The following is a 10,209-nucleotide window of genomic DNA, read 5'->3' on the forward strand; positions in this document are numbered from 1 at the left end:
CACGGAGATACATAACATCTAGTACAACTGTCGTCTTGGCAGGGGAGTGAGCTCCAGGCCTTAGCACCCAGAACCCTCCAGCAGGGAAAGGAAGCTCCTTGCCCCAAAGTAAATCCAAGGGAGGAAAGAGGTTGTGCTGGGTGCCTTGTGTTTATATCCCAAGAGTCAAAAACCACATCCATGTTGAGCCGGGGATTACTCATTTTAGGTGGAAAATTTTTAAGGAATCCATTTTGGTTTGAGATGTTTCTAAGAAACGGAGCTAAAATACTCCTGGTCACCATAGTCTGTAGGACTCCAGCAAAAATAGATTGAGCCACGTTAGAAGGTAGGAAATAGGACACCGAAGTCACGGGTAACTGCCTGGACAGGACTGAGAAGAGCTCTTGTCTCCTTTGTGTTGTTCATACTAATGGTTGCTATGGATTGAATAGTGTCCCCCCCACTGCGCCCCCTGCCCCCCATTCATATGTTGAAGCCCTAACTCCAAATGTGATGGTATTTGAGATGCGGCCTTTGACTCGATTAGGTTTAGATGAGGTCATCGGGGGGCCCTCATGACGGGATTTTGAGAAAAGGTAACAAAGACCCTACCCTATGTGTCTCTTAGCCATATGAAGACACAGGAAAAGAGAAATACTGGTATAAAATACAACATTTGTAGAAATTTCAACACGATAATATTTATCTGACCCTGTGAAGTTTTTTTAAAAATGGTCTTTCTTTTAAAAAAATGAATTATAACCAAGTCCATAATCTTTGGTGCTACTCTCCTCGCACTTTCTTGGACGAGCCACTTCAGAAGAATTTTTGACGTCTCTTTTTGATCCTGTGCTTCCCCCCCCTTCTCTCCCTTCCTTCTTTCCCTCACTCTTTCCTTTTCTCCTTATCCCCCCCCCTTCTTGCTCTATTGTCTTCCTCCTCTCAGGTGCTACGTGCCAGACACTACTCCAAGGGCCTTAATGGAGCTTTCCTATCGACTAGATGTATTTGACCATGAACCAAACGCAAAAAAGTGGATCAGAGGTGAGGTGGTAAAGGGACATAAGGCAGGGCCAAGGGGAGTGGGAGGTACTAGGGGGCATTATCTTATAATCACGTATTATTGTCTGGAAGGTGGTCTTGGATAAGGTGACCTTAGGCCAGAGATGCAGCTACAGAAGGTGAGAACGAGACACCTGGGGGAAGAGCGCTTCCAGCACACGTTGAGGTGGGGATGTGCTTGGACCCTCGAGGAAAAACCGGGGGAAGAAGGGGCAGCAGTGGGGGGCACAGTCCTGCAGCAGGCTCGTTTGTGGGCAGGGTGTAGACAGATCTGTGGGGTAAGCGGGCCTTCCTGGCCCCTGCAACAGCCCCCTGCACACATCACCCCTGCAGCCCAGCCTGCGAGCCCTAGGGCTTGGGAGTGCACATGGCAAGGTCACACTGCGGTGGTCACTGTGCGCACAGGTGGCCTTCAGCCTGTGACCCAGCTTGGGGTAGGGCCAGTGTCTGCGAGCCTGTGTCAGGCTGCTCCACTCGCCTGCTGGATCCCGGCCCTACAGGCCCTGCCCTGCCTCTGATGTGCCGGGGCCTGGCTCCACTGACCCGGGCACAGCAGACCCTGGGAGACCGGTGGTAGACGCAGGGACACTGGTTATGGGGACTTGGGGTAACCTTGGGGAGAAGTGACAGTGGCTTGGACCAGGGGGCAAAGGGAGGGAGACGGACAAACAGGAGAGTTTGGTCGTGAACTGGATGAAGGGTGCGAGAGGAAAAGAAATGCCAAGGATGACTCCAGAGATGCTGGTCAGGACGACAGGAGGAGCAGGTGGGAAGGATGGCAGAAGCCTTGGAGTTGACATGGGGGGACCAGGAGAGACTGCCTCGGTCGTGTTCATTTTTAGTTATTTATGCTCCTACGGCTTTCTCGGTACATACTTGACACAACATTGTGTATGTTTAAGGTAGTAAGCTGATAATCTGATGTGCGTACATGTGCAATAACCACCAGGCTGAGGTTAGTGAGCACACCCACCCCTCACACAGCTACAGTCCCTGTGCGGTAAGAACATTTGTCTATACTCATAGCAACTTTCGAGCATATGACTCAGTATTGCTCATTATGGATATCAGATCCCAGAGCGTGTCCTAGAGTTACAAGTTTGTACCTTTTGACCGTCATCTCTCCATGTCCACCATCCCCTAGTCCCTGGCAACCATGATACTCTGCAGTTTCTAGGAGTTTCTCCGTTTTTTTTGAAAATATGTCACACACATCAGGGAGGTCCTATGGTATTTGTCTTTTATTTCATGTAGCATAACACCCTCAAGTTTTATTCATGTTATTGTAAATGGCAGGATTTCCTTATTTTTTTATGGCTGGATAATATTCCAGTCCGTGTGAGCGTGTGTGAGCGTGGCATCTTCGTACCCAGTCCTCTGTTTATGGACACAGGTGGTTTTCGTATCTCGGAGATGGTGAATAGTGATGGACATGGGGGTGCAGGCATCTCGTCAGGAGGCGGTCTTCTCTCTCCTCTAAGTACTCAGAGGCGGGTTGCTGAGTCACATGATAGTTACATTTTTATCTTTTTAAAAATAAATTTATTTTTTATTGGTGTTCAATTTGCCAACATATAGAATAACACCCAGTGCTCATCCCATCAAGTGCCCCCCTCAGTGCCCATCACCTAGTCACCCCCACCCTCCGCCCTCCTCCCCTTCCCCCACCCCTAGTTCGTTTCCCAGAGTCAGGAGTCTCTCATGGTCTGTCTCCCTTTCTGATATTTCCCACTCATTTTTCCTCCTTTCCCCTTTATTCCCTGTCACTATTTTTTATATTCCCCAAATGAATGAGACCATAGAATGTTTGTCCTTCTCTGATTGCATCAGTCTGTTTTCTATAGTTAAGAGTCTGTTTCTTGGTTTGTCACTTTTTTGTTGTTCATTTGTTTTGTTTCTTAAATTTCACATATGAGTGAGATCGTATGATATTTGTCTTTGTCTCACTGACTTATTTAGCATTATACTCTCTAGAACCATCCGTCTTTTTGCAAATGGCAAGATTTCATTCTCTTTTGTGGCTGAGTAATAGTCCACTGTATGCCTTTACCATATCTTCTGTATCCATTCATCTATTGATAGAGACTTTAATGTCTTCTACAGTTTGGCTGCTGGAAATAATGCTGCAATAAACACAGGGCTGCATCTATCTTTTTGAATTAGCGTTTTCATATTATTTGGGTAAATCCCCAGTAGTAGATTACTGGATCCTACGGTAATTCTGGTTTTAGCTTTTTGAGGAAACTACATACTGTTTTTCACAATGGCTAAACCAGTTTGCATTCCCACCAACAGTTCATGAGGGCTCCTTTGTCTACACATTTGTGCCAGTACTTGTTTCTTGTGTTTTTCATCATAGCCATTCTGGCAGGCATGAGGTGATAGCTCATTGTGGTTTTGATTTGTCTCTCCCTGATGTTGAGTGAACATTCTTTTCCTGCATCTGTTGTCTATCTGTATGTTTTCCATAGAGAAATGTCTGTTCATATCTTCCACCCATTTTTAAATTGGATTATTTGTTTTTTTGGTGTTGAGTTGTATAAGTCCTCTATATATTTTGCATTTTAAAACCTTATTGGATATATCATTTGCAAATATCTTCCCCCATTTTGTAAGGTTTCTTTTTGTTTCCTTGATTGTTTCTTTTGCCATGTGGAAGCTTTTTAATTTGATGTAGTCTCAAGAGTTTATTTTTGCTTTTGTTTCCCTTGACCTAGGAGACATGTTAGAATAATGTTGCTGTGGGCAGTGTCAGAGAAATGATTTCCTGTGCTACCTTCAAGGATTTTTATAGTTTCAGGTCTCACATTAGGACCTAAATCTGCTAGATTTATTTTTATGCATGGCATAAGGAAGTGGTTCAGTTTCATTCTTTCGCTTGCAGGTGTCCAGTTTCCCTAACACTATTAGTTAAAGAGACTTTTTCCCATTGCATATTCTTGTCTCCTTTGTTGTAGATAAACTGAAAATGTAATTGTGGGTTTGTTTTGGACATTCTATTCTATTCTATTCTATTCTATTCTATTCTATTCTATTCTTCTATTGATATATGTGTGTATTTTTGTGCCAGTACCATAATGTTTTTGGTTACTACAACTTTGTAATAGATCTTGAAATCTGGGATTATGATACTTCCAGTTTTGATCTTCTTTGTCAATATTACTTTGGCTATTTAGGGTTTTTTTGCAATTCCATACAAGTTTTAGGATTATTTATTTTAGCTCTGTGAAATATAGATTGCTTCGGGTAGTATGGACAGTTTAATAATATTTTTTCTTTCAATCCATGAGCATGAAACATCTTTCCATTTGTTTGTGCCATCTTTGATTTCTTTCATTACTGTTTTATAGTTATCAGAGTATAGGTCTTTCACCACTTTGGTTAAATTTATTCCTAAGTATTTTATTTTTGGTGTAATTATAAATGCAATTGTTTTCTTTTTTTTTTTTTTTTTTAATTTTTTTTTTAAATTTTTATTTATTTATGATAGTCACACAGAGAGAAAGAGAGAGAGGCAGAGACACAGGCAGAGGGAGAAGCAGGCTCCATGCACCGGGAGCCCGATGTGGGATTCGATCCCGGGTCTCCAGGATCGCGCCCTGGGCCAAAGGCAGGCGCCAAACCGCTGCGCCACCCAGGGATCCCTGCAATTGTTTTCTTAATTTCTTTTTCTGCTACTTCATTAGTGAATAGAAATACAATGAATTTCTGTATATCGATTTTGTATTCTGTAACTTTACTGTAACTTTACTGAATTAATTTATCAGTTCTAGAAGTTTGTTGGTGGTCTTTAGGATATTCAATATATTGTATCACGTCATCTACAAAGAGTGAATATTTTACTTCTTCCTTAGCTGTTTGGATGCCTCTTATTTCTTTTTCTCATCTGATTGCCAGGGCTAGGACTTCCAGTACTACGTTGAATAAAAATAGCAAGAGTGGACATCCTGTTATTGTTCCTGATTTTAGGGAACAAGCTCTGCTTTTCACCATTGAAGTTAATGTTAGTTGTGGGTTTTATATAGCCTTTATTATATTGAGACATGTTCTCTCTAAACCTACTTTGTTGAGGGTTTTTATCATGAACGGATGTTTTTCTTTCCCAAATCCTTTTTCTGCCTCTATTGAAATGATCAAATGGTTTTTATCCTTACTCTTGTTGATGAAATGTATTATGTTGATTGATTTGTGAATATCAAACCATGCTTGCAACCTAGGAATAAATCCTACTTGATCATGATGAATGTAATGTATTGTTGGGTTCGGTTTGCTAATATTTTGTTGAGGATTTTTGCATTTATGTTCATCAGAGATACTGGCCTATGGTTCTCTCTTTTCGTAGTGTCTTTATCTGGTTTTGGTATTAGAGTAATGCTGGCCTCATAGAATGAATTTGGAAGCTTTGCTTCCTCTTCTAATCTTTGGAATAGTTTGAGAAGAATAAGTATTAACTCTACTTTAAAAATTTGGTAGAATTTACTTGTGAAGCCATCTGGTCCTGGACTTTTGTTTGTTGGGAGCTCTTTGATTACAGATTTAATTTCATTGCTGGTAATCAGTCTGTTAAAATTTTCTATTTCATCCTGATTTTGTTTTGGGCATTTTTATGTTTCTAGGAATTTATCCATTTCTTCTAGGTTCTCCAATTTGTTGGCCTGTGAATTTTCATAATATTCTCTTAAAATTGCTAATATTTCTGTGATGTCAGTTATTATTTCTCCTCCTTCATTTCTGATTTTGTTTACTTAAGTCCTCTCTCTCAATGAGTCAGGCCAAAAGTGGATCAATTTTGTTGAATTTTTTCAAAGAAACCGTTCCTGCTTTCATTAATCTGTTCTATTGTTTTCTTTTTTGTTTGTTTGCTTCTATTTCATTTATTTCTTCTCTGATCTTTATTATTTCCTTCCTTCTATTTGTTTGAGGTTTTAGATTATTTTTTCTAGCTCCTTTAGCTATAAAGTGAGGTTACTTATTTGAGATTTTTCTTGCTTCTAAAAGTAGGCCTCTATTGCTATATTCTTCCCTCACAGAAAACATTTGCTGCAGTGAAAATATTTTGGACCAGTCTTTTTGTTTTTACTTGTCTCCATATATTTTTGGATTTCCTTTTTATTTTCCTTATTGACCCATTAATTGTTCATTGCTATTTAACCTTCATGTACTTGTGTTCTTTCCAGATTTTTTTTTTGTGGTGATTGATTTCTAGTTTCATAGTATCGTAGTCAGGAAAAGGTGCACAATGTGACTTCATTCTTTTTGAAATTGTTAAAATTGTTAAAATTTGAAACAAATTGTGAAATTTGTGGCTTAACGTGATATATTTTGGAGAATATTCCATACGCACTTGAAAAGAATGTGTATTATACTGTTTTAGGACAGAATCTTCTGGAAATAGCTGCTAGATCCATCTGGTCCAATGTTTCATTCAAAGCCACTATGTCCTTGTTGATTTTTGCTAGATAATCTATCCATTGATGTAAGTGGGTTTTTAAAGTCCCCTATTATTATGTGTTATTATTGGTTATCTCCTATTGTTTGTTAACAGCTGCTTTATATATTTGGGTGTTCCCATGTTGGGTGCATAAATATTTACAATTGTCATGACTTGTTGGATTTTTCACTTTATGATTATGTAGTGTCCTTCTTTGACTCTTGTTATATAGTCTTTGTTTTGAAGTCGATTTTGTCCAATGTAAGTGCTGCAACTCAGGCTTTCTTTTGACATCCATTTGTATGAAAAATGCTTTTTATCTCCCTTCACTTTCAGTATGCATGTGTCTTTAGGTCTTAAATGGATCTCCAAGCAGCATATAGATAGCTCCTTACTTTTTTTTTTAAAAGATTTTATTATTAATTAATTAATTTATTTATTTATATTTATGAGAAAGAGAGAGAGAGAGAGTACAAGCAGAGGGAAGGATGGAAGGAAATAGAGAAGCAGGCTCCCCACTGAGCAGGGAGCCTGATGTGGGGTTGGATCCCAGGACCCTGAGATCATGACCTGAGCTGAAGCAGATGCTTAACCAACTGAGCCACCCAGGCACCCTGGGTCCTTACTTTGTTTATCCACTCAGTTACCCTACGTCTTTTGATTGGAGCATGTAGTCCATTTACAGTCAAAGTCATTATTGGTATATATGTACTTATTGCCCTTTTTGTTACTTGTTTTATTTTATTTGTTATTATTATTATTTTTTGTAGTTCTGTTGTTTTCTTCTCCTTCTATCCTCTCTCTTGGTTTTCTGGCTTGCTTTATTGATATACTTGGATTCCTTTCTCCCTATTTTTGCTTATCTATTTCCAGTTTTTGATTTGTGGTTACCATTAAGGTTATATATAACATCTTATTCATATAGCCATCTATATTGATTTGATGGTTGCTTAAGTTTGAACCCACCCAAGTTTTAGGTATATGGTTTCATAGTTTATATCCTTTTATTTTGTGAATCCCTTGACTAATTTGTATAATTATACTTGATTTTAGAGCTTTTATGTTTCCTACTTTTCTTACTCCTGCTATGGTCTTTCCTTTCCAAAGAGTTCCCTTTAACATTTCTTGTAAGGCTGGAGTAGTGGTAATAAATTATTTTAACTTTGTTTATGTAGGAAACTCTTTATCTTTTCTTCTATTATGAATGATAGTCTTACTGGATAGAATATTCTTGGCTGCAAGTTGTTTCCTTTCTGCACTTTGAATATATTATGCCACTTTCTTCTGGCCTGCAAAATTTCTGCTAAAAAATAAGCTGATACCCTTATGTGGTTTCCCTTGTATGTAACTATTTTCCTTTTCTCTTGATGGTTTTAAAATTCTCTCTTTATCACTAATTTTGCCATTTTAATTATTATGTACCTTGGTGTGGAACTCCTTGGGTTGATTTTCTTGGAGGTTCTCCATGCTCCCCTGGACCTGGAATTTCTATTTCCTTCTCCATATTTGAGAAGTTGTCTTACTCTTCAAATAAATATTCTGCTCTCTTTCTCTCTCTTTTCCTTCTGGGAACCCTATAATGTGGATGTAATTATGCTTTGATGCTGTCCTTGATTTACTCTCATTTTTTATCAGTCTTTTTTCTTTCTCTTGTTTCATCGCTCTATCCTCCAGGTCGTTGATCCATTTTTCTCCTTTCTCTAGTGTATTATTTATTCCCTTTCATGTATTTTTAGTTTCAGTTATTGAGTTCTTCATCCCTGGCTGGGTCTTTTTTATGTTTTCTCTTTGTTGAGAGTTTCACCGAGGTCTTCCATGTTTTTCTCAAGTCCACTGAATATCTTCATGAACATTACTTTAAATTCTCTATTAGGCACATTGCTTATCTCTGTTTTGGTTAGCTCTCTTGGTATGATTTTGTTCCATTATTTCACTTGGGACATATTCTTTTCTCCTTATGTTGTCTAACTCTCTGTGTTAGTTTCTGTGTTTTAGGAAGCTCAGCTATGTCTCCTTGTCTTCTGCTTGAAAGTAGTGGCCTTATGAAGAAGAGGTCTTCTAGTGTCCTGCATTGCAATGTCCCTCATTCACCAGGACCCAGCACCTTAGGGATGTCTTCTGTGTGTGTTGTAGACACTCTACTACAGTAGCTGTAGTTGTCAGCAGTGACTCTCTTTGCCTGTGTGGGCAGTGCTTGATCCCTGTGTTGTTAATGAGTCAGTCTGGGGCCTTGAGATGTTTGCCTTGAGATGTTTGCCAGAGCTGCAGTCACATGAAACTGCAAGGCACTCTCCCTGTATTATCCCCAGAGGAACTTTCATTGGACGACTGCAAGGCCCACAGTCCAATCAGATGTCTGCCCTCAGCCACTGCTGGAGCCACAGTAGAACTGGTGTGTGTGGTTATCTTCCCCTCTCCCTGGGTGAGGAGAACTTTGGGGTTGTGCTGGTCACTGTCAGGCCTGCTGTATAATGCCATGCCTGTAGCACAGCTTTGGATAGACTCCTGTGGAGGGTGTGTTCACAGGAGAATGTGAGGGTGGAGCATTTGATGGGAGTTAGCTAGATAGAGAGTGTCTGTGCTAGTTCCCATGGGTGTCTGGGTATCTAGGCTCAGGGGCAGGGAGGGAAATGGTGCCCACTGGCTCTTTTGTTTTTACAGAGGCCTCCTAAAACCCCTGTCCATCCTGCATAGGTTCTGAGATTAGTAGATAACCCTCCTTCAGCATAAACTGGGAGTTTTTCAAACTGTTCCTTTTTTGCCTTATCTCAGCAGGGTTGTTTGTTGTTTTTCTGGATTTTTGAGGACTCAATTTCCTATCACCCTCATGTTCTCCTAGATTGGAATCCACTGATATTTAATATTCCCAGTGTTAAGTCCCACTGATTATTAAAACTTGTTAAGTGAAGCCCCTTCAGTTTCCAAAACCATCTTCCTAGTGCAGATCCCCTGTGCTTGAGGTATCTGGCATGGGGTCTAATCTTCTCTCTTCATCATTCTTGCAGTTCTTCTCTCCTGCTGACAGTCTCAGGAGTCAGTTTGGTTCTAGAATGTGTCCCTGCCCTTTCTACCATTTTTGATGTGGTCTCTTCTCTGAATTAGCTGTGGAGAGTCTGTTCTGACAGACTTTGGGTCATTTTGTGGGTTATTTACACTACCATTCGTGTTATCTAGGTGCATCATTTGGCCAAGGTGAGTTTAGGCTCCTCCCACTCTGCCACCTGCCCAAAAATATGTTTCTACTATAGTTATATTAACTTTTTTCCTGCTACATTTATATCATCTTTTTCCTAACTTTGGGCTTAGGTTTTCTTTTTATAATTTCTTGAGGCAAAAAGTTAGATTATTTAAGAGAGTGTTGTTTAATTTCCATATATTTCTGGATTTTCCTATTTTCATCCTGTTGCTGATTTCTAGTTTCATACCACTGTGATAAGAAAATATACTTGATCTGATTTCAATTTTCCTTTATTTTTTAAGGCTTGCCTTGTGGCCTAACATGATATGATCTATCCTAGACAGTATTTCATGTACACTTGAGAAAGATAGTATATTCTGGTGCTGTTGGATGGATGGTTCTATATACACCTTTCTCTCTCTCTCTCTCTCTCTCTCTCTCACACACACACACACACACACTTATTCGATTTATAGTATTATTTAGGTCTGTTTCATTTTCTGTCTGGTTGCTCTATCTAATGTTGAAAGTGGGGTGTTGGAGTCCCCTATGATTA

Source organism: Canis lupus, chromosome 20, assembly GCF_048164855.1.
Source record: "Canis lupus baileyi chromosome 20, mCanLup2.hap1, whole genome shotgun sequence".
Taxonomy (NCBI): domain Eukaryota; kingdom Metazoa; phylum Chordata; class Mammalia; order Carnivora; family Canidae; genus Canis; species Canis lupus.